General features: G+C 46.7%; 1 long non-coding RNA gene across 1 annotated transcript; it reads left to right on the top strand.

The window, feature by feature from the left end:
* The first annotated feature begins 1155 nt into the window (after positions 1-1155).
* On the top strand, positions 1156-18132 carry LOC144144662 (uncharacterized). The gene is made up of 6 exons (XR_013317301.1): positions 1156-1280; positions 4262-4338; positions 5561-5599; positions 12582-12605; positions 13224-13244; positions 18013-18132. It is a non-coding gene; the product is annotated as an uncharacterized LOC144144662 (long non-coding RNA).
* The last annotated feature ends 4940 nt before the right edge of the window (positions 18133-23072 follow it).

The following is a 23072-nucleotide window of genomic DNA, read 5'->3' as shown; positions in this document are numbered from 1 at the left end:
AATACGGGAGATGTATGACTGAGTTGCAAAGGAGTAACAAGGACAGAAGAGAGGTGAACAAGAGGAGGGAGAGAGGAAAGAGTAGGATCCACTTTCGCCTCTCTTCCTCCTTCCTTCTTTCCTGATTACTTTTTCTCCTCTCTTCTCATATCTCCTCCATCCTCGAATTCCCGTAACAGTCACCTTTATTTAAATGAAGAAAAAAAAATCCCTCCGTGGCTGCGTCTCTTTCCCGTCCTTTCAAGCCACTTAGCTGGCCGGAATCAGAACGACGACGTCGTGATCAGCCGCAAATCAGGGCAATAAAGAGGAAGTTTTCTTACCCTCATTCTTTTGCTGTGGTTGTTACTGTTGTTTCTTTATAGACGGCCACGCCATGACGTGCGTGTGTTCGCGTCGTTGAACGTGTCGCTTCAGCTCTGGTTCCTTTCTCGGCAGCTCAATCTTGGTGATCAGTAAAGAAAAAGCTATAATGCACGCGTCTGCAAGGTTTGCGGCACGGGCTTAGCAATGTCTTGGGCATTAGCCTCGGTGCCTACACCCGAGAACAAGAAGAAAAACGTACTCGAGCGGCTCTGATCTTCCACACTTTTGTTTTACTCCTGCTTCCTTCCGTCAATACGAACGCAACAGCTCGCAGAGTCCTGCACCTGAAGTAATCGCGTGATTTCTGGGACACGAAAAGGCGCCGTTCCACACGTGCCGTTATTTCTGTTCACCTGTTTTTTTTTTTGTTTTTTTTTTTTTGAGCATGTGACATGCGTAGTTCACGCCGTTGTCCGATAATCATTACGTGCGCGAGATGTAGAGACGACACCGTGTTCAATAGACCCCCGGGCGTCTATTGAACAATTCAATAGGCCCATCCACCTTGTTTTTGTGCTAGTCAAGTCATTAGACCCCTCAAAGACTCTGTCCGCGACGTTCTGCTTTATATGCTGTCCAATGAGATGTGCAGATTCCGTAGTCATTACGTAGGACTCTGACATAGGTGGCGTTGACCAATCCGTCTGTATAGCTGCTGCCCATCGCGTGTCCTTGCGGTGGTTCCCCACGTTTCGGCGTCACTCAAGGCGGGGAGACTAAAGCAGCTGGGTATCCTCTCTCCTTCGCTTTCGGGTTCAATGTTGGAAGCTTTAAAAGCTGAGCATCCCGCCAGGTCGTTTTCTCACCCAGGTGCGGACTTCTGGCAGAGATGGCCTCTACTACGCTTCTCGTCTTGGTGCTTTGCACGGTCGCCCTCATCTGGTGTGTCATTGAGACGGACGCGGGCCCCGAACGTGCGTTTTCACCTCCTTGTATCCCGCCTGTTTCTTAACATGCGCGTAATTAGCCCTCCTTTCGCAAAACTAGGACCTTGTGGGCTCATGTATGTCCCCTTCCAAGCCCGGCATTAATGTCACTACTACATTAGTTCCTCACCAAAAGAAGCCCCGCCGAAAAGTAGCGTAACTAACTAGAAATTTAGTTCACGCGCGGCCACAAAATTATACACAGAACGGCTGATTTTCCTTTGCTCGCGCAACAAAAATCTATCTTGAGTAATTTTGTTTGAACTTCGGGCAGAAAGAGCAAGTAATGCGTGCGTAGCAGAACATGAGGAAACTGCCAAGATACAATTACGCTTTCAGGGAACGGGCCCATTTGAAAGTACATTAACTGGACGCAGCCAAAATAGTCTTAAAGGGACCCTGTAACGTTTTTTTTTCAACTTTTTTTTCTAAATCTTAAATACTTGCAAAACCAAGTAAACCAACACGTCCAGTATACTTAGGTAAGAGGTCGCAAAGCGTCTCAGCCAAAAATTACTGCAGCTCTACGACCATCAGATAACTTGGAAACTTGCCCAAAAGATTTCTCTCTTTGGCGTTCTTCGAGCACTCGAATGACGTCATTACAGCAACGTAGCGGCTATTGGCCGGCTTTCCTTCAGTTGCAGCAATGAACGCATTCAACAGCCACTTTAAAAAGAAAGCCACAAAAGCAAAGCAGAAACGGAGAGCGTATTTGCTCCGACGAGCAAATCATGCAGTGCCGATCCGTGCTCGCGATAACTATAGCTTTCGCCGTGGTTGAATGAAAGCGTTTTTAACGGAAGTGTTGCAGGGTCCCTTTAAGATTCTGCACTTGCCTTTGCTCGTCCCCTCTGATAGCTATGCTTAGACGATGGCCTACGGATGCACGCTCTCTCCCTACCAGCATGGAGTTTATCATTCACAGCGGCTGCCCTTTCTTCAATTCGGTGTAGCGAAAAGCAGGGGGCGTAGTTTTGTGCCAAGGACTATTGTTTATCGCGAATCTGCTGCCGTCATCGGCTGGTGTCAGCACGCGCGCTCTGCCTATTGGCTGATTTTCTTTTTTGTGCACTCGAATCCTATTGGCTGAGTGTGTTCAACACTTCACGGAGTTCGTCAAATGAGCCATAGTTTCCCGCACTTGTCCTGTGACCACACGAGGCCAGACTTGCGCAATTGGCTGAGGTCGACACAAGCTTACGCAAGTTCAAATTTATTAAGGGCTTGTGTTTGCGCCCGAAGTAGTTGAACCTTAAAACAATCATAATTTCTGGCCGTAAGGCAATTAGCAAGTGTGTGCAGTGCTCGAACGTGCGGCCAATCAGCACAGTTCGGTGACGAAAACCACCTACGTGACAAAGTTGAGAAAGGTCTTATAGCGGCTCTCGCACCAGCATGGTAGCATTCGAAATCGAAAGAGAATCGTAAGCCTCACCAAAGAACAAGAGCGCCACCTCCGAGGCATTCAAGCAAACACATTTCCCCACCCCACTAGAGCCCACATTCTGGCCTGTACTCTACGCAATGCCGCTTCTGCGAGGCTCTGGGCACCCTCTACCGTATCATGTGGGGCTGTGATAAGACCCCCCTACCCCCCCCCCCCCCCTGCCCTTGCCCTCGCCTGAGCACTGGGAGAGAGCACTGTCCAGCTCGGACCCTGACGACCAGCTTTGGCTGGTGCAGCGAGGCCAAGAAGCCGGACGGACTCAAGGGGTCCTGGAATGAGGACTCTTCCCCAGGGCTGACATCTTAGATACACGTTTATTCCTCCTCTACAAATTGCGTCCCTGTTTTCTCGAAGTAGACTTTAGGGTTAGTTACAGCAAGATGGTTACCTTCTGAGCTCGATTTTCGTCGTCTGAAGCGAGAACGAATGCCATTACGTCAGAGTTACTGATCTAAAACGTCCTTCAGCGCTACGTAATTCCGTAGTGCCTATAGGAATGGGGCTACCAGCCAGTTTTCCAGCTTCTCCCCCAAAGACGTCACTGTGGCTTCGTGGCGTCAATTATGGCGAAGGAGGCAGGCATTTTGACACTTAAATGCCAATTGTTCGGCGATACCAGCGAAGTATCTCATCAAAAGGAAAAGAAGAATTGCCGTAAGGTATGAACTATTTTATATTTGGAATAAAACAGCGTTGCGAGTAGTTATCGTTTCCGCAACGCAAAAGCCTACGCGCACAAGAGCTTTGACACTTCGACGCAAACAGAGTATCTACGTTTAGTTGGCCACCCTCTATATTCGGTGACGCTGCCTTTTCTACTTCGCCTTGCATGCGCATGGAATACAATATAACAAATTCAGCGTTGAAATATTTTTCGCCTGAACCCAATGCGCCTTACGTTGCAAAAAAAAAAAACTGAAACCGGAACAGCCGCTGAACTTGAAGTCAAGGAGAGAGAGAGAGAGAGAGAGAGAGAGAGAGAGAGAGAGAGAGAGAGAGAGAGAGAGAGAGAGAGGGGGGGGGAGGGGGGGGAGGGGGGGGAGGGGGGGGAGGGGGGGGGGAGGGATCATTTTAATGAGCATGGAAGTGAGAGTGGAACCCTAGTCCGGGAATCCGTGTGTTGCTCAAGCCGTCTTCTACCATGTCATCAGTAGACGTTAAGGGAAGACGACTGTTAACTCCTCCGGCTGTGCGCCCGCCATGTTTTTGGTTTTTCTGTCACCGTAAAGCGGTACCTTTAGCGTTGCAGCAATCAAATTCCCTCTACCCCACGTCAAACAAAAGAGGGTGCGGGATCCGCCTAGCATCTTTCGGGGGACCCCAGCCGCGTGTGCGTGTGTTTGTGACAAGAGGATCGTCCGTGCTTCTGCTACTGGGTGCACTGCCACGCGTACTGCTGCACAACGTAAATGCACGTGCCAGTCCAGTTTAACCCGCGCACAGTTTCTCACACAGGGGCAGTGTTGGCATTTCTTTGTGGCCACTGTCTGCTCACGCTCGCCCGATTCTTCTCTCGCAGAAATGCAGAAAATGCAGCAAGCATTGAATTGCCTAAATGGGAAAGATATCGGGGAAAAAATGAAGAGGATACAGAAGGTGAGCTCATCGCATCAAACCTTCGCTAGATTATCGAGGAATCTGTCCTTCACTATTGAAAATCGATGCAGGTGGGCTTCACCACATCACTCCAGAACGACCAATTATCGCGACCAAATGTGCAAATTTGGCTAATGACGAGGCCCACCATAGAATTAGAGCCAAAAGTAGTGTCTGCGCTGTGACAACAGCGCAGACGCACGCCTCGCACTGTTGTTACAGCGCAGATACCACTTTTAGGGGCGGGGCTGCGGCTGTTGGCGTCTCCGGTCGTCGTAGTAATCGTCGCCTCATGTAGTCATGGTACTAAAACACCGCGACAATCGTTTACGCCTCACACTGGAATGCTTTGTAACGTGTACTAAAAAAACACCGGGACACTCTTTTACGCCTCGCGCTAGAGTGCCTCATATTTCAAAGATAAGATACTTATACAGCATAGCCGTATTCCTCTACCCTCCAATGGTTTCATCCAGTTGGAAAAAACGCCAAGGCGCCAGGAATGCACTTAATACACTGCATGCTTCGCCACTGCCCAGGTTTCACCTTAGTGAAGATGGCCCGGGATTTTTTTTTTTTGCTCTTATTGCATGCAGGGCTTCGTCATTCGCCAAATTTGCGCATTTCGTCACGAGCGTTGGTCGTTCTGTACAGCTGTGGGGAAGCCCACCTGCGGCGATTTTTAAGGGTGTTCACTTGAGCCCGTTCTCCGCAGTCATACGTGTGCGTGCGTGCGTGCGCGTGCGCGTGCGCGTGCGCGTGTGCGTGTGCGTGTGCGTGTGCGTGCGTGCGTGCGTGCGTGCGTGTGCGCGTGCGCGTGTGCGTGCGCGTGTGCGTGCGCGTGCGCGCGTGCGTGTGCGTGCGTGTGCGTGCGTGTGTGTGTGTGTGTGTGTGTGTGTGTGTGTGTGTGTAGTGAATCAGAATAGGAAATGAGGGGCTCGTTGAAAATAACACAGAAATAAGAGTTGGCAATCAAGGAAACCTCGGAAAGCAAAGGGGGGATGTGGTAGGTCATCGAAACAGATAAAGAATTTGGAAAAAAAGATAGAAAGTGGAGAAAAAAATGCCCGCCAGGTGGGATCCGAACCCACGACCTCCAGAATACCGGTTTGGTGCGTTTGTACATTGAGCTTGTTTTTAGTCCCTTACAAATGTCATTAGAAAAGCAATTCTGTTGTCAAAGCTTTTTGCGTTGCTACATCTTCTGTCTGAAACGTCGCAGGGGGCTGCCGCTTGCACCAGCAGCGACATGCAGGCAAAGGTACGTACGTACACCACCGAAAAGTGGAACGGCGGTCAGTCTCACACCCCTCGCCTTCTAGTTAATTCGACCAGCCCAACGACCCTCTATCTTAGTACTCCGGGTGTATGCGTAGGTGGCCATGGGTCGGGAAGATCAATGAACCGCGCCAAACGTTGGCCAATATGCACCGGGCGGCGAACTTGTAGCTGAATACAAGCAGGAGAGATTTTTCCGCGGAGCCCTACGCCCGTCGTTGACGACCCCCTTGGGCTAACCGGCACTTGGCAGATGTTCATCTGTCATCATTCTAAATAAATATGCAGTGGCGTCTCAGGAGACGTCGCTTTGGACATTTAGTTGTGGGACCCTCGACGCTGTTGTCCTAGGGCAAGCCCGGGAAAGAACCGAGCTTAACTCCTTTTTTCTGTGTTTTTGTTGCCTACAAATTTTCTAACCGTTTCAAAGAGACCCTGAAACACCTCTTTCACCTTTTTTCTAAATCTTAAATTCTTGCAGAACGTGGTCAACCAACACATTCAGTACTTAGATTAGGGGATCGCAAAGTACCTCAGCCAGAAGTTACTGTGCTGTGTCCATCAGATATAACTTGGAAACTTGCTGAAAAGACTTTTATTTCTTTCCCGGTCTCGGCGTTCTTCGACCGCTGGAATTACGTCCTTACAGCGGTGTTGCAGCTATTGGCCGGATTTCCTTCAGTTGCAGCAATTAACGCATCCCAGAGCCACTTAAAGAGAAAAGCCGTAAAAGCAAAGAAGGAATTGAAGGAGTATCTGCTGCGACGAGCAAATCACGTAGTTCAGCTCCGTGCTGGCGATAACTATAGCGTTCGCAGTACTTCCAGATGAAAAGGAAGGAGTGAAAGCGTTTATCGGAAGTGTTCTAGAGTCTCGTTAACAACAGAGACATGGGCTACACCCCTACTTTGTAAAGCTATACATTCTAAAAAATGTTTCATGGTAGGAGTGTTTAGAAACATCCGCTGGCACCTTCAGGGGCCTGGAAACAGCCGAGACATCCTGACGTTAAGCACAGGTTGCGATTGATTGCAAATATGCAGACAGATGGAAAGAGATGGATTTTAATGCTAGGGATTTTATCTAGACAGAAGGAGTACGCATAGGCTCTTTTACCGCACCCGTTTTAAGCGCCTTGTTTTTATCATAGCGCCACAAGTTTACTGACGCGCGCAGTGAGTGACACAGGATGTTGTAGAAAACGTACTTGAGTGCTTTTGCTGCCGCTCGAAAGATCTCCGACTTACGAGCTATCAAAAGAAGGCCGATAGCGGTTTCTGGATGTGTCTTGTAACTTGAACGATAGACATGTGTGCTGGATGGGAGTGGGAAATTGATCGATGAACTTCCCGATTAATCTATTCATGCTCTAGTCGCGATTAATTCCTTTAACCAGTTAATCGGGTGAACTCATCAGAGCAAAATGAAACTAGAGAGCCGTGTTGAAATTGTGGGCAACGCAAGCGTGTCAACGATAATATTTCAAGGATAACAATTGCACCCGTCATTATAATTATGAAGCATAATAATATTGACATTATTATGGATAATAATGTCATTGTTAAGGATAATAATAACGCCTGTCTGTGTCCTCTTTCTTGTGTGCGTGCGTGCGTGCGTGCGTGCGTGCGCGTGTGCGTGTGCGTGTGCGTGTGTGTGTGTGTGTGTGTGTGTGTGCGCGTGTGTGTGTGTGTGTGTGTGTGTGTGCTTGTGTGTGTGTGTGTGTGTGTGTGTGCGTGCGTGTGTGCGTGTGCGCGCGCGCGCTACTCAGCATGCTCTTATACCGAAACCAGCACTCCCAGCAACAAGTTCACCTGCAGATACTATTTCTGTTTAATTAACACGCCTTACGTCAAAACGGAAACGATGCAGATATGCTCAGGTTCTGCTGCTGAGCCCCAGGGTGCGTGTTCGATCCTGGACGCAGTGGCTGCTTTTGAGATGGAGGCGAAAATTGAAAACGGCCGAGTGTCGAGATTCCGGCGCACGCAAAGATTTATTTTATTTATTTTATTTATTTACAAAATACTGCAGGCCTTTTTGAGGCCCAAGCAGGAGTGGGGTACAGATACAATATTCTGATACACATTAACATTGCAAGCAAAAAGTAAAGAATAACTAATAAAAGCAGCGCAAGGGAAAAAAGCAAGGGTATAGTAAAGCCGAGGTTTGGCATACAAGGCATGCATGAAAAACATGAAAAAAAAAAAGACCATTTATAACGCCATACAACGAGCAACTGAAATGGGGAGAACAACAGACAGCTGAAATTTTTACATGTTAAGAAAATTTTCAATTGACCGGGGTACATCATTTGAAAGAAATATGTGGCCGGGGAGGGCATTCCAATCTATTATGGTTCTTGGAAAGAAGGAATGTTTAAACTTCTCTGTACGTGCAAAAATGGGAGTTAACCTACAGGAATGGTGATGTCGTGTGGGTCTAGTGGTTGAAGGCTGAAGGTAGGTAGAGGAGTCGAGCTTTAAGTCCTGATGCCAGAGATGAAAAAGAAATTTTAGCCTAGCAAGCTTTCTCCGAGATTCTAAGGAGCTAATTCCATTTGCGTTCATTAGTTCGGTAGGAGAATCAGACCTTTTGTAACGATTATACGTAAAACGAACTGCAAGTCTGTTAATCTGTTCAAGTTTGTTAATATCTTTCTTATAGAAGGGGTCCCAAACAATACATGCATATTCTAGTCTAGACCTAATTAACGAGTTGTAAGCCAACAGTTTAACATGCGGGGGCGAGTATTTGAGCCTGTGTCTGACGAGACCAAGTTTGCGACGAGCAGATGCGCAGACAGCATCAATATGTTTGGACCATGTTAGGTGACTAGTGAGTGTTACGCCCAGGTACTTAAAGCTTTCAGTTTGAGCAATTGCAACGTCATTAATGCGGTATTGGAATTCAGCGGGACATTTTTTGTTGGTAACGCGCATGAACACTGTTTTCTCGAGATTAATTTTCATGTGCCACTTATCGCACCAGTCAGAAATCCCCAGTAGGTAAAAATTAATCCGGAGCCCTCCACTACGACGCTCGCTTCCCACAGCCCAGGTGTAGATTCGGTGCAATAAAACCTGCAATCAGTCAGTCAATCAATCAATCAATCAATCAAGAATGTTAAGAGACTATATGATCACAACTGTAACCTGGTATTCAAGACAAACGGGAAAATGGCTACTCTTAATACAAATATACACGGTAGAAAAATGTGCGAGCGGGCACTCACACCGTTTTACCGTTGCATAAACCAACACTGCTGTAAGTAAACCACGATTAATCGTCGCCCCCTGCAATAACGGCGAGTGCCGATATTCTTGGTTGTAGAAATACTACTAATGATTAAGGCGGTGATAAGCGTCCAAAACATAAAGAAGACAGAGAGAGCGCTAACTTCAACTTTCGGTGCGTCTTCTTTAAGCTTTCCTCCCTCGTTTCGTGCAGCGCTCTTAAACATCGACAATCATGCACCAGCTCACCCAAACCACTACTCTGATAAACGTGCCGTCTGCATCAGCGCCATGATGATGACGGTCTGCTTACCTCATTTAGAATGTCGGTGAACGAGCCGAGAGGAATATTTGACATTACATTAAGATTATTACTAAAAAAACATTTTTATCTTTTTTTTAGCTAACGCAATCGATTAATCAATTCATTTACTGATTAAAGCCTGCCGATTAATCGGGTTAAAATTTATAACCGATGTCCTGGTGCTAGATGTGCAGGCAGCGTTCGAAAAATCGCAACTCTGAACTACCAGCGGGGCACTCTAAGGTAGTGAAAAGAGGAATCGCCCGTAACTGCATTCCCTGGCCTCTAGACAACGCATGTCAGCATGAATCCTCCCAAAGGATGGAGCTTTAGATTTGCCGCCTGCGGGACACCGGCTTCCCTCGAGAGGTCGTTGCATCGGTGGTACCTTACGAAATAGTGCAATCGTATCTCGTGAAGTTATATCTGGGAGGCGGGAACACGGGGGCGATCAAAATCACCTGAAGACCAAGCCTTTGGTATAGATAAGTCGAACCTAGTTATAACGAAGTAGTATGGGGGCAGTAAATTAGTTCGTGATATCTGATATTCGCTGTAACCGTACAGGTAAAAACCGGCTCTAATAAATCGGCAATCTGGCTCTCGCAACAATCCTAGATAAAAAACGCATTGTTCCAGGCTTCGAACCCCCTTTTGAAAGAGGTAATCCTTATCTATCTTCTTGTGACGTTTCAAACGAAACAGACCGGAACGTGAGATCGTGAAATTGCAACAGAAAACAAAGTTCGTTCGGCAAAACAGGCTTGCGTTCTTATTTACTTGAAGGAGGATGTGGCCTTCGCCTGGTGGCTTTTCACAGTCTGAGCGGAACGAAGTTTTTCACAGTGTCCACGCATAAAGGACCTTTTCTACTTCTGCAGTTTTTCGATCTACTAAAAAATCGTTGTTTTGTACTACTTTTTTTTTAATTTTGCTTTTAATATGCTAGCTGTCGAGTTTTGAGCCTCGCGAAAACCAGATATTTCTTCGTCCTAGCCGATATCGCGCGGCTCTCGAGGTTTCGGTTTCGTTATAAAAAGAATAGGTGTCACTGAAATGAAGCGTGACCAAACAAACTTCGTATTTAGTTCGCTATACCCGATAATTTTCTATATCAGTGTTCGCTATAACGAGGTTCGACTGTATACAGATTCCCGGAGCCTTGAGGAGGTGGCGCGGGGAAGTTTCGGGTGCCTGTTGCATTTTCCGCCCCAGACAAGCTGTGTCACGCTGTCAACTACCCTCGAGAGAGTGATGAGTGCGATAAAAAGCATGCCGCACTGTTTGTTTCATGCAAAATCGGTGTGGTTCCCTTTCTAGTTGGAAACGATAGATCGGGAAAACGGAGACGTGCATTACGACAAGTTACGCGAGCGCCGTGCAGCGGTGCATCCCCAACTTTCGGGGACACGCGCCTCCGAAGACGCCTAGCACCCTGCTCGGCGGCAGCGCCCTCGACGGCGAGCGTAACGGAAAGGGAGGGAACAAAAAAAAAATGTAGCTCTCGAACGAAAGCAGGTTTTTCAAAAACCCTTCATGAGATACCTAAAATTACTTAAGGCGCACTCGCGGGGAAAATTAGAGCAGTGTAAAGCATTAATTACGAGTTCCTCGCGCACCTAAAGTTTTCCAACCCCGGCCCTTGATCTCTTATTAGTTTCGCAATACTTGCGGTTATACTAGTGCTGCACATAAAGATTTTCAAAAAGGCCTTAGCGAAATACCTAAAACTAATTAAAGCGCACTCACGGGTAAAATTTCAGCCCTGCAGAGCATACATTGTTGGTTCCTCGCCCCCCTAAAGTTTTCAAATTCCCAGGGCGAGATTCCTTGATTTCTTCCTTGTGTCGCGATACTAGCGCTGCAAATTGATATTTTTCAAATTGCCTTCGGGAAATATTTAAAACTACTTAACGCGCACTCACGGGAAAGATAACCCTGAAAAATGAAAACGGGAGAGAGCAGGTGGGCGGATTGCGAAATTGTTCCCGGCTATTTATCAAACGCCATTTTATCGAACTCCCGGCGGCCATTTCATCGAACATTTAAACGTTTGGCCGAAGTCTTTTGGGTACAAGACCTTCTGTGTACAGGCTGTTTCTGCAAGGTGTACAGGAGTGACCTGCGGGTGGCCATTTAGTTGATCATTGATGCCGCTGCCTGCTTTCCGCTTTTTAGCGAAACCTGCGTACTGCGGACGTTCACAGAACAGACGTTCTATTAAGTTTTCTAGGCCACGAGCATTTTCCAATGACGGTACCGAGTTTGCAAAACATTTCTTCGGTAAGCCTTTCGAAGACAGAAAAGACTCATTTAAACGAACGCTGCCGCAAGTGTGACGCGGTAATTGATTATTTCCGGGGTTTTTTTTTTTCTATTTTTCCTTTTTTTAATCCCCTGTTAGTTGCGCTGTCTGTGCTGGTTCATATGGAGTAAAGAATTACTTGCTTGCACTTGCACTGCGTACTTCTTCTGCCCCGTTCTCTTAATCAGAGACCTTCAGTGCTTTTATGTGGTATAATTGTTTCACAGTCGAGATAAATAAGCGGTGCCTCACGGTACCTTCTGCAGGAATTTATTCTTTCGGCGTTTGTTTCTTGGTAATTTCTCAAAACATAGCGGTGTTTATTTTTACCGAGAAAATTGTCATTTAAAGGTACTGACTGAATGGTACAGCGATACTTTTGCGGCTCTCTAGGCGGTTTTATTTTGTTTCTCGTCGCTTGAAAAACGCATGAACGTGGGGCAGAAACCAGCATTTTATACTCATAAATGCCCGCAGGGAATTATTCAACATATAAGTCTGCTCTCCTGCATGCCCATATGTGCACCGCAGGGTCGTTTTTGTTCCTTTTTTTTTTTTGTACGTGTAATTTGCATCTGACAAAATCTGTGCTCTACATTGGAGCTGTACACCAGAAAGCGAATAAATGTCACTACTGCACCCGGTATGCGCACACCCAATCACAACGCCGAATTCTTAAACGTTAAAACTGCTCGGGTTTCTCGGCACAGCGTCCAAAGAGTCTTCGTTCGTCACCACGGGCAGTAGCAAGTAAAGCGGAAAACACGGGTGTCTCTGTTCGACCGGGTTTTATGATTCGGTTTCTGACTGAAATACACCACATCGAGAAAACGAAATACGCGGCGAATTTCAGCTATGGGACGTTGGTATTGTGGTTCTCACGTTTGTGGCCAATGAACGCGCCGACGAGATTTGCACTGCTTTGATCGACCGCAACCACTGGCTCAATTTACTACTGCACAGCATGAACCGAATTCGTAATGGTGCAATCGGCAAGCACTATTACCTACCGGGAAATATTGTGAAATCCCTAATTCATGCTTCACCTCTCTTGAGCAACTCTGGTGATAATCTCATGAATTTTTATCCCCACCTCCCCCCCCCCCTCCTCTCTGAACAGATGGAGTGCATGAAGAATTCTATGGTAAGCGCGCTATACTCTAGCAATATCAGTACGAATTTTGCAATCATTATCTCGCGGACAGCGACCAAGTTGCTTTCCGGTCCCCATAAATGTGCCGCATCACTCTCCCTGCCCATTATGGCGTAACTTCAAAAGGAATGTACCATCATTACGTCAATTATGGTGACATCGAAAATAAAAAAGGAATAGAGCAAGACATGAACACAAACTAAATTTATCGCGCTGTCTACTTGCCTTGTACTGGCGTCATCGACAGCAAAATTTATATTTCACCCATCACGGTAACTCGAATTCGAGAAATGTCTTCTCTACTGAGGCGTAAGCACTCTTTCGAGACGCAGTGTGACAAAATGAACTCCTTCAAATTCGTTTTCAATACTGCACATAAACACATTGCTGGGAAGTAATCATACAATGGGCAGCGAACGCAGTCTTATATTTAAGAACGAACGACCGCTCACCAACACGAAACGCTGTATACCGAATGTCATTAAAGCCGGCTTCGCCGTTATACACAAACGCATTGCTAGCGATGCCAGTGATCTCACGTATGTACTGCGCACATAAACCAGCTAACTTTGCCTTTTCTCTCTCGCCCATTCCCTTCTCGATTTCAAGAAACTGACACCAGAAGAAATGGTGACGTATCCATTTGTTTCTTTTTCTTTCTTTTAAGTGCACAGCACTTTAGGGGCTCACCTTGTCGTCATAGCTCATTCGCTGGACCCAAGAAGAGCCACACGGCGTTCCGTCATAACCGCTATCATCGCGGCGTAACCCAGAGGCGTCGAAAGCCAAGCGGTTTATATAGTAATAAGCGTTCGAAACTCGTGAACCACTCGCGCTTGTCATACATCTCCCCGTTGTTTAGCGCAAAGAAAACTGTAGGTACATTTGAGGCAAAGTATGCGTAATTAACCGGAAGCGCCCGCGTTCATTAAAAACGCTCGTTGGGTTGGTTTTTACGATAGTAAGCGGGGAAAAGTGGCAGTGCAACGCCGGCACATGCGGGAGTAAAAGCAAGCACGAAAAGAACAGAACTCCCGCTGGCACAGTTTCAGGCAGGGGGCGCGCGAGCACTGCGAAGAGAGAGAGAGAGAGAGAGAGAGAGAGAGAGAGAGAGAGAGAGAGAGAGAGAGAGAGAGAGAGAGAGAGAGAGAGAACTTTTATTTACATAAAGGGTTAGGGCTCGGTGGGCACGACCCGGAAGGTCGCGACGACTTCAGCCGCTCAAGTCACAAGCTCCTTCTGAAGCTGGCTGGTCCGAGCGGCCCAACGCCTCCATCCACTGGTCAGGAGAATTAATTGGAGGGAATGGGTCCTCTGCACAAGCCCACATTTGGTGTTGGACCGTGGCTTTTCCACCGCAGCGGGGGCAGAGTGAGGATGGGACGAGGGAGGGGTGGACATGATGAAGAACGGCTCTGCAGGATAGAGATTCCGTTTAGAGTTGACGCCAGAGGCGTTCGTCCTCCAGAGTGAGGAATGAGTGAGCGGGGGGAAGCTTGCGGCGGGAGAGGCGGCAATGCTGTGTGACCTCTCTGAGTGTGAGGAGACTGTCCCTGGTCGATCTGGCTTCATGGAGAGAAGAGTCCACATCGTACGCCCGGGTGACAAGAGCTCGGGCTGCCGTGTGGGCCGTCTCTATCCCTCCAATGCCCGTGTGAGCCTCCGCGGACTGCCCAAGACACTTTCAACCACGCAACCGCTGCGAAGGCGGAAACTTGATTTGCATTTGGTGGTAGCAGTGAGCGGATAACGGCGCTATAGCCCATTATGGAGGATCACTGCTTTGCACTTCCAGCAGCTTTTACATTGAGTGGAAAGGCTATAATTTGTCATTACGCGCTAGTGTTTGTTAGTTCGAAAGAGGATGGTCAGCAACCACCATGATGGACACCTTTACACTTCTTTGCTACTCTTATTTTTGTCGAGTCGTATACGCTACTTGTAGCGCCTCTCTAATTATGTGTACGTGTTTTTTTATGTATGTTTATCATCTTGCTCTTAAGCGAAATGTTTAGTACATATCCTCCACCTTTCGCCCAACGAAGATTTTGAGCCCGCTCGCCACGTTTTTACTCTTTGATCACTGACGATCAGCGCACAAGAAGCGCGACACAAAAGATATTAACCGGCAGGACAGCGCTGCTCTCATTTTTTGTGTCTTGTATTTTGTGTGCTGACCGTCAATTATGAATATGGACCATCTCGCCCACTGTTGTACCCCCTGCATTTGTCAAGCGAAAGTAGCAAGGTACCATGCTCAAATGTTGCAAGGTAACAAGGTACCATGCCGCTTACGTTAATAATTCTACGATTTTTCGTCCAATTATTTATTAATTAAGTTTATCAGCGTTTTTTTAACAAAACCGTAGAAGCACTGAACCCCAATTCTAAGCTAAGTTAGTGGTAGCCAATCTTCATTGAACTTCATGCTTGCTTCTGGAATGTTATTTTATGTACATAATAGTTTATAGCAGTGGCTGATTTAGCCATGCGAGTTAGACATAGAATGAGCATGTTGGTGCAAGAAGGTTTTAAGACGTTTCGCGAATACTAATTCATTACCCGTGCCTACCAGATTTATAGATATGACGTTACAAAGAGGCTCGGCTGGGTGGTAACACCAGGACAACCAAGCGTGGCCAATTAACTGGGGTCAGGCAATGTATCGAGAAAGGCTGCTTGGCAGTAATATTGATCTTCGGCTTACTACTGTCTCCGACTATTCAAAGTAAGAACAAATAGTCAACGCTTTAGGGCCAATCGACTAACAGATAGCCATAACTAAGAACAGCTGTATTTAGTCGCCATACCCCGTTCCCATCACTGTGTCATGTTCAGCCAATCCCAGCATCGTTTAATGGCTTCCGTGGACTCGGAGGACCAGCTGTCGACAGTGCATAGTGTCACTATACCCGGCAACAACTTAAGAACGGCAACGGAAGTTGCCGCTGTGTCTAATCACCGCAGCCGGATGTTACTCCGCGATGCGCAGGTAGCGCGTTCCTGATATTGTTTTGAACATGGCACGAGCCGTTTCAGCATTTTTTTTTTCACTTAGTATGCTTATAAACGACTGCAGCGACGACAAACTAATTTCCTGGCAAAGGCAGAAGATATCGCGCATTCATAGCAATCTCATCTCAAAACGCGCGCGCCCGTTGGCATCCGGGGCCGTCGCTCAGGCGGAGTGATACTGTACATGAGCTATTGCCGTTGTCAACTTGTTCCCGAGTATGGACGAAACGAGCAATGGTTCGCGTCAATTGCCCTGCCACCCCGTTACAATAACGTTCCTCTTTTGAGGTGGCGCAATCACACTGAGGGAAGAGATTAAGTTAGAATTTGAGTAACGGCGAATACCCAGTTCAGCTCCTCCCGCCGAGTTTTCTTGTGCCATCTACAGGGAACGTGCTTTAGTGACCCATGTTAAGCGTAGTGTTGTCTTCATAACTTTGTCAGAGCAGGAACAACCTTCCCTTCACTGGCCTTTGACGTCCCAGACGCTTACTGCTGGGACGTGCGCCACATGTGTAGCGTTTTGTAGCGTAAGCTGACCGAGGTTGAGCCGTTTAGCGTGGACCTTAAAGGCCGTTCTGCGCAAGCGCGAGTAGCATTGAATTGGCTTGGATTGGATCGGATCGGATTGGATTTGATTGGATTACATTGTATTGGAGTGGATTGAAGTAGATTTGGATTGGATTGGATTAAATTGGATTCTGTTGGATTGAAAATTAATCCAATTGGAGTACGAGCGTGTAGAGGATTGTGTCTGCACATTCGCCGGTCTGCGCATTCCAGAGGAGTGACGTCACTGCCGCGGCAGACGCACTGGCGCCGGCTCGTGCCTAGCTGTTCTCCTCCGTTGCGCAGTAGACAAATCTGACGCTGCGCCGGAGCCGTTTGATAGCCATTTCGCGTGGCTTCTGGAGAGCCGTGCTGCACATGCGTGAGGAGCAGTGACTGGACTGGACTGGACTGGACTGGACTGGATTGGATTGGATTGGATTGAATTGAATTGGATTGTATTGGAAATCGTTTTAGCAGCACGGTTTTAGTAAGCATAATAATCAGCTAATCCTAGACAACCAGGAAACCTATAGGAGTAACCAGCTGAACCTTAGCTCACGTTACGTATATCCTGGCATAGCCGAGTTAAGCCACTGCTAATTTTTTGGTGGGCGTCCGCTTCTACAATGCAGCGTTCGAAGCGGAGGCCATCCTCCTTTGTTGTCGAATTTGTAACCGTTTGCACGGGTATACACGAACTTCATAACTACGCCGGCAGCGCTTCATGACTATACTGTTACAGCGCCGCAGCCATTTCCGGCTTCCGGTGTGCAGACGTTCGATGCAACGGAGAGAAGCACCGTAACACTTGGAGAAAGTTTGCGCTGAACAGAGCCAATCGGACCAGGTGCCAAGCTTTAAGGATGGTTCCTGGCTTATTAGACCAATGTGACAACAAGGATTCCTGGGCTATAAGACCAGCGCCACTACAAAAGTTCCGCATTTTAAATTATATATTGTTTTGTGTACTAAAAGAACTTCGGTCGCCGGTGTCTCTATCGGGGAAATTCAGGAATTCATGTTATAATTTCCTCCTTAAGTCATGTTGAAATGGTCTAAACGAATTTTAAACAGTGTCTTTTTTCTTTAAAATTCAATGTGTTTAACTGCATCGGATATAGTACATCACCTCTTTAGATTTTAGCCCCAAAATGTAATGATGATGATGATGGTTGAATTGTAATGGCGCAAGGCCAACTGGGGCAAAGAGCGTAAACACTAAAATCGGTGAGCAAGAACACAATTACAATGAGTCAAAGACAATGAGCAAGCCAATGTAAGGAATAAAACTGACCAGGTAGTAACACTGCAATCTCATTCGTTAAGCCCGTATCGTACAGAACCTTCATAAACATTGAAATACAAATAGGGAGAGTGCTTCTCGTTCGCAGTACTGTTGTCTCCAAATAGTTGTGGAAGGCGGGAAAAACGATTCTTTGCACCATTAATCTTCGGCCGTGGTTGTGATGCTGAAACTATATCCGAGACAGCAACCGGACTTCGCGAGCAAGAAAGCAGGTATGTGGGCAGAAAAGAGAACTATTGTGCTCGACCGCATGGTCGAACACGACTCGAATTTTAAGCGCCTCTCCTCTGCGTGCAATTGAGGCACGATATGCACGCAGGTGAATAGCTGTTAAGCGCTCATTTTCGGCGTTCTCACAGCCACGCGGTTTTCTTTATTACTTCCACTATGAACAGTATCCAAGTAGCCCAGCTTCTGTAATTTCACAGTTACGCTATCAGAGCACCACGCGGGAGCTCATGACGGGACTTCCGACTTCACGTGCACTGTCGCTTATATCTTCCCGTTTATGTATGTGCTTTCCAGAAATGCCTGCTGAAGCTCACCCGCTAAAGCGATGCCAACCCCACCCCCAACAACTCCGACGTCGGCAGAGAACCCTGCGCAGTACGTCATTAATAAAACAGAAGCAACCAGGTCTGAAAATCGGCCTTTTTTGTGCATCCCGCACGTGCTTTTTGATGCAGTACTATAGCTTCAACTGGGTCATTGAGAGAAAAGGCCGCCGTGCTAGAAACGCGGCGCAAAAACTCCGCCTCTCACACTGCCAATGGCTGGGACCGGGCGTACCGCGTGTTTTACAGAAAACGAGCGCGCGTTACCAGGCCATGCCTGGGCATGTGCACAGTCACATGAACAGCAGAGAGCGTGATGGCGCCAACGCTTCTTCTGCTCTTCTCAGCCACAGGCGCAGCAGTCACCAGCCGGCCAGGGTGCTGCGCGGTGAAGAAGAAGAGCAAGAAGAAGAAGAAGAAAGAGGAGGAGGAGGAGGAGGAGGAGGAGGAGGAGGAGGAGGAGTTTATTGAAGTTCGTCAGAGAAGTACATAAAACACTAACGACAAGGGTCCCAAACTGAGTGACTGTACACGCACCCTCGATGAGTTAACACAGAGGTAACAATTAGAAACAACATTGGCAGCAACAGTGCAAGAATATACGACGCTCCAAAAAAAATAAAAAGGGTGAATTCATTTCAATTAAACAAACAAAAAAGGAAAAAGTTCACAACTGACACAACAAGACAAAACAAGATCGGTATATCGAATTCCCATTAGGAATAAATGAACAACAAAGTGACCAAAGGCCAATTAACAGGACAAAAGGTGGTCTTTTAGGGACGATTTAAATGACGACACGCGCATAAATAATTTCACAGCAGGCGGTAAACTATTCCAAATTGATATTGCAGAGAAAGTTGAAGTCATTTTACGTAATAGTTTGTACACGTGGTAGTAAAAAGTTCCTGCTTGATGCAAACCTTGTACTGTTGTGGTTTGCTAAGAAGGTGGGATTGATAAAATGCGGGGAAACACAAGGACTTGAAAAATATTAAGCTTAAATTTTATTGAAACAATTTTTCAATCAATAACGCGCTATGAAGGCGTAATAAATCTTGGTTGTTATATTGAGGATGGCTTGATCTTGAAAATGTTGCGCTGATGAAATATGACAATATGTGTTTCCTTAGGCTGCAATCCCGTAATTTAAATGGCTATGAATGAAATAAAAATAAAGTGATGAGAGCATCATGCGAAAAGTACGGACGACGTTTGGTAATGGGCCCGAATACCATAGGAAACGCCCACCCAGAGGTTACATGCCCTCAGGGGCTAGGGTGCGTGTGCGTGCGTGTGCGCGCGTATGTTTGTGTTGCTGTCAAATGTCTATGCAATGTATTCTGAATCGAAACGACATGTAAATAAGGCTTCGCAGTCTGCAGAAAGTGCTGTGTAATACGTTGTTTATAGTGTTATTTCTGCCTCTTGTATGTGTTTATTTAGTGTCAGATTGTTTATGTAGATTATGCCGCATCAGATCGACAAGCAAATAGGCTTCCTGTCTGCGAATATAGCTAGCTCTTCGTTGCATGCAGTAAGGAATAGTCGGCATTCATGTGTAAAGAACGGGACGACTGTATACGTCGAGTTCGCACACATAACAAATGCAAAAAAAAAAAAAAAAGCATGGGGAACCTCCCCATACTTTTTCGCGCTTTGGCGAAGCTTAGGTTTGTTATGCGACTGCAGCATAACTGAACTTCTACTTGTTGTTGAGCGGAACGCAGTTCACCAACCGATAAAGAACCAGGTTGGTCACCATGTACACTGCAATAGAAATACCGACATACATCGGCATCGGCGAATGTCAAGATGGGCATTCAGCGCAGCTATGTACAGATACGCCCTGGACTTCCATACTGGGCTCAACCACACACGTTAATTAGCCACCGTTGCAATTTAATCAGTTTACTCGAGTTCTCGCTTCATTCGAAGTGCTCGCGGACTTCTGATAAACGCTTCCACTCTTTCCTTCGCGCCAAAGTGGCTATATAATTCGTTCATTGCTGCAGCCTGCAAATGAAGGAAAGACACCCAATAGCCACTATACCGCTGCAATCACCTAATTCCAGAGGTCGAAGAACGCCAAGACCGGGAAAGGAAAAATTTTCTTGGGCAAGTTTGTAAGTTATTTGATGGGCATAGAGTTGCAGTACTTTTTGGCTGGGGTACTTTGCGACCCCCTAGTTCAAGTACTGGGTGTGTTGGTTGACCACATTCAAAGATATTTTAGTATTTCGAAAAAAGTTGAAAAAAGTGTTGCAGGCCGGGTCCCTTCAACTGCAGTTCAGGAAGGGGTAAATCACACCCGCTTTTAACGAAGTCGGTTTCCTGTCCCAGGCTTAGGCTTTATAGCGAGGACTAACTGCATCTCCAACAGACGCTCTGTGGCGAATCTGTGGCTTTTATTCGCGATCTAAACAATGTGGCCAGCCCCTTCCGTTTTCCGTACATGTGTACAACCTACCCAGGGTGTCGAACCGGAACCGGAACCGAACCGAAAACCGGAACCGAACCCGAATTTTCACCCGGAACCGATACCGAACCGAGCTCGTATCTTTTTCGCCATTTCGGAACTGAACCCGGACCGGAACGAATCGAAGGAATCGTTCCGAACCGGCTCCGGAGCTTCAAAACTGGAATTGGTACTTTTTGATTATGGTGCTCTACTTTGTGTCTGAAGATAATTTTACCACTCGCCTGACAACATATATATTACGTGTATTATTTAGTACCACAATCTATCAGTTTCTCGTCCTATCACTACCCTCAATTTATGTAAACGTATCCGTATATACTATCAGTTTGCGTTAGCTGCTGCCCATCTCCCCCAGTTTTCTTTTGCATATAGAATAATTTAAGTTTGAACGTATATTCCGAAGCAACGTATCATGGCTTATTCTTCGTGGTTCCTATGCGCATGGTGTTTAATATTATGCAAAGTTTTGAATTCGTTGTTAATGTGAATGAATCCGTGTCCCTTGTGAAGGACTTGAATGACATTATAAACAGTAAATCCTTATCTTTCACTTATTCTAGTTTGAATAGGCAGTTATGTACAAGCAGCGGTGAGACACAAGCTTGAAGGAGGGGAACAGCGCAAATTTGACAGACACGAGAAGAAGGAGACGACACGCACAGCGAGTCATGAACCAACATGCCCAAGCCTCAGTCCTTGCGAGGCACAAGCACCCGCAGTCTTTTACGTCACCACCACTTGTCGTGCAGTGACATTGCGACCCTTGTTTACTGCTCTAAGAGAGCATGAGAATAAAAAAATTGGGGCCTTCTGAACTCCACTTTCCATATAATCTTGAATTTGCTCAATCTTAAAATTTAAGGGTCACATGGACTGAGGCCGATTAATGCTGATTAGTCGGTAGACTAGGATGGAATTAATGAGATGAGTGGGTGAGATAATGTGAAGTAGTGGGGTTGGTGTGCTGATTAATTTGGATTAGAGGAATTAACGGGCCGATTAATTAAGGTGGATTAGTGGTTCGGACCACCCTCGATATTTTGGGGGTCCTTGAAATTTGGAAATTTTGCGGCGCTCTCCGTATCGACCGATCAGGAAATTTAGGTGCTCACAAAATAGCCAGAAAGTGTTATTTGTGACGACCATCTCAATGCTAAAAATGCCTTCCTTTACGCATGTATTGCGCTATTATGTTGTTCCTACAGTAATATTGACATCTCGAACGGAAGGTTATAAATAAACACCTAATACATATTTTATATTCATCCAAGGGTTTTCAAAACGAGTATATATTCAGATATATATACCGAAAGAAAAAAATGAGGAGTGAACAACTGATGCGAAGGACATCCGATAGCATTCTTCAATACCTTCTCTTCCTTTGTGCCACCATTCTGCAGCCTTCGACTACTAGTGACCACTACCGCTGCTTGTGACTTCACTAAGCTACTATCTTTCTTAGAATTTAATCGCGGTCACCTTTCGCTGAAGTACCATTAGCAAGTTGCTATCGCCGGTGTTTCCCTATACACAGTGGGCCATTATAGTCGTTCCTTCCTTCTAGCCGGTTTATTAGCACAAATAAGGTGGCCAGAATGAAATCGCTCCAAACGCCACCTGCCATGTGTGCCAGTCGAGGCTGACGCCCACGCCGGACAGTTTTCGACTTCTATCCCCGCTAACGATTTCGTTGAAACTATAGGCACATGAAAAGCGTAGCAGACGAAACATTTTTTTTTTCAATTCGATTTTTTTTTTCATTGTATGAAAATACGCGTGCGTGCGTGCGTGCGTGCGTGCGTGTGTAGACATTTGAAGGTACCAAAAAAGACGACTGGCTGGCAGGTTCTCTGCTACCCAGAGGAGTTGCCTTCCCACCAAAGGGATTTCCCGCTTGCCAGTAGACCAGCTGTCTGCCTGCCGGCCAGCAAGAAGATTCCGGCGAGGATGCGAAATTTGGAGACGAGGGGTGGCCCATCATGAGCCACCCAGGGGGGGGGGGGTGCACAATTCCGCACCTTGGCAACACTCGATGGTACCAAAAATTGCTGTAGTTTAGCTTCGGTTAACCCTAGTTGATAGCGAAAGCTTCACTGCCGTGGCTAGGACCATTGTCGAAGTGTGGTTTCGCAATGATATACAGACATGTTTGCGATGAATACACTGCTTATTCATCATCTTTTTTCGCCTCACGGAGTTGTTTAAGCCTCGCCGCTGTACGAGCGACCACAGATGGATGTTCGCCTTCCTCCATCGCACACAGCTCTGCGCCGCACGTGGCCTCCTGGCCTTCCTTCGTGGCGCGCGCTTATCGCTGCGGCGGTGACCTCCTCGCCTTCCTCTACCAGGTGGCGACACCGGTCCTGCGCACGCATGGACCGCTTATATCGCTTATATCTCGGCGGAAGGGTTGAAAGCTGGGCTAGTTGGAAATATATATTCTTGGATTAAACCAGTGCGAACTTAAACAAAGACAAAGAAAGTGGAACACAAGTTGTATCAATGTGCGTTTGAGAAAGCATGAATTGTCATTAAAGCCCCCCCCCCCC

The sequence above is a fragment of the Haemaphysalis longicornis genome, unplaced genomic scaffold, assembly GCF_048455015.1.
Source record: "Haemaphysalis longicornis isolate Haplotype H1 unplaced genomic scaffold, Haemaphysalis longicornis Haplotype H1 scaffold_7, whole genome shotgun sequence".
NCBI classification, from domain to species: Eukaryota; Metazoa; Arthropoda; class Arachnida; order Ixodida; family Ixodidae; genus Haemaphysalis; species Haemaphysalis longicornis.
The sequence above is the reverse complement of the archived record's forward strand: the minus strand, read 5'-3'. Positions and strand labels throughout refer to the sequence as shown.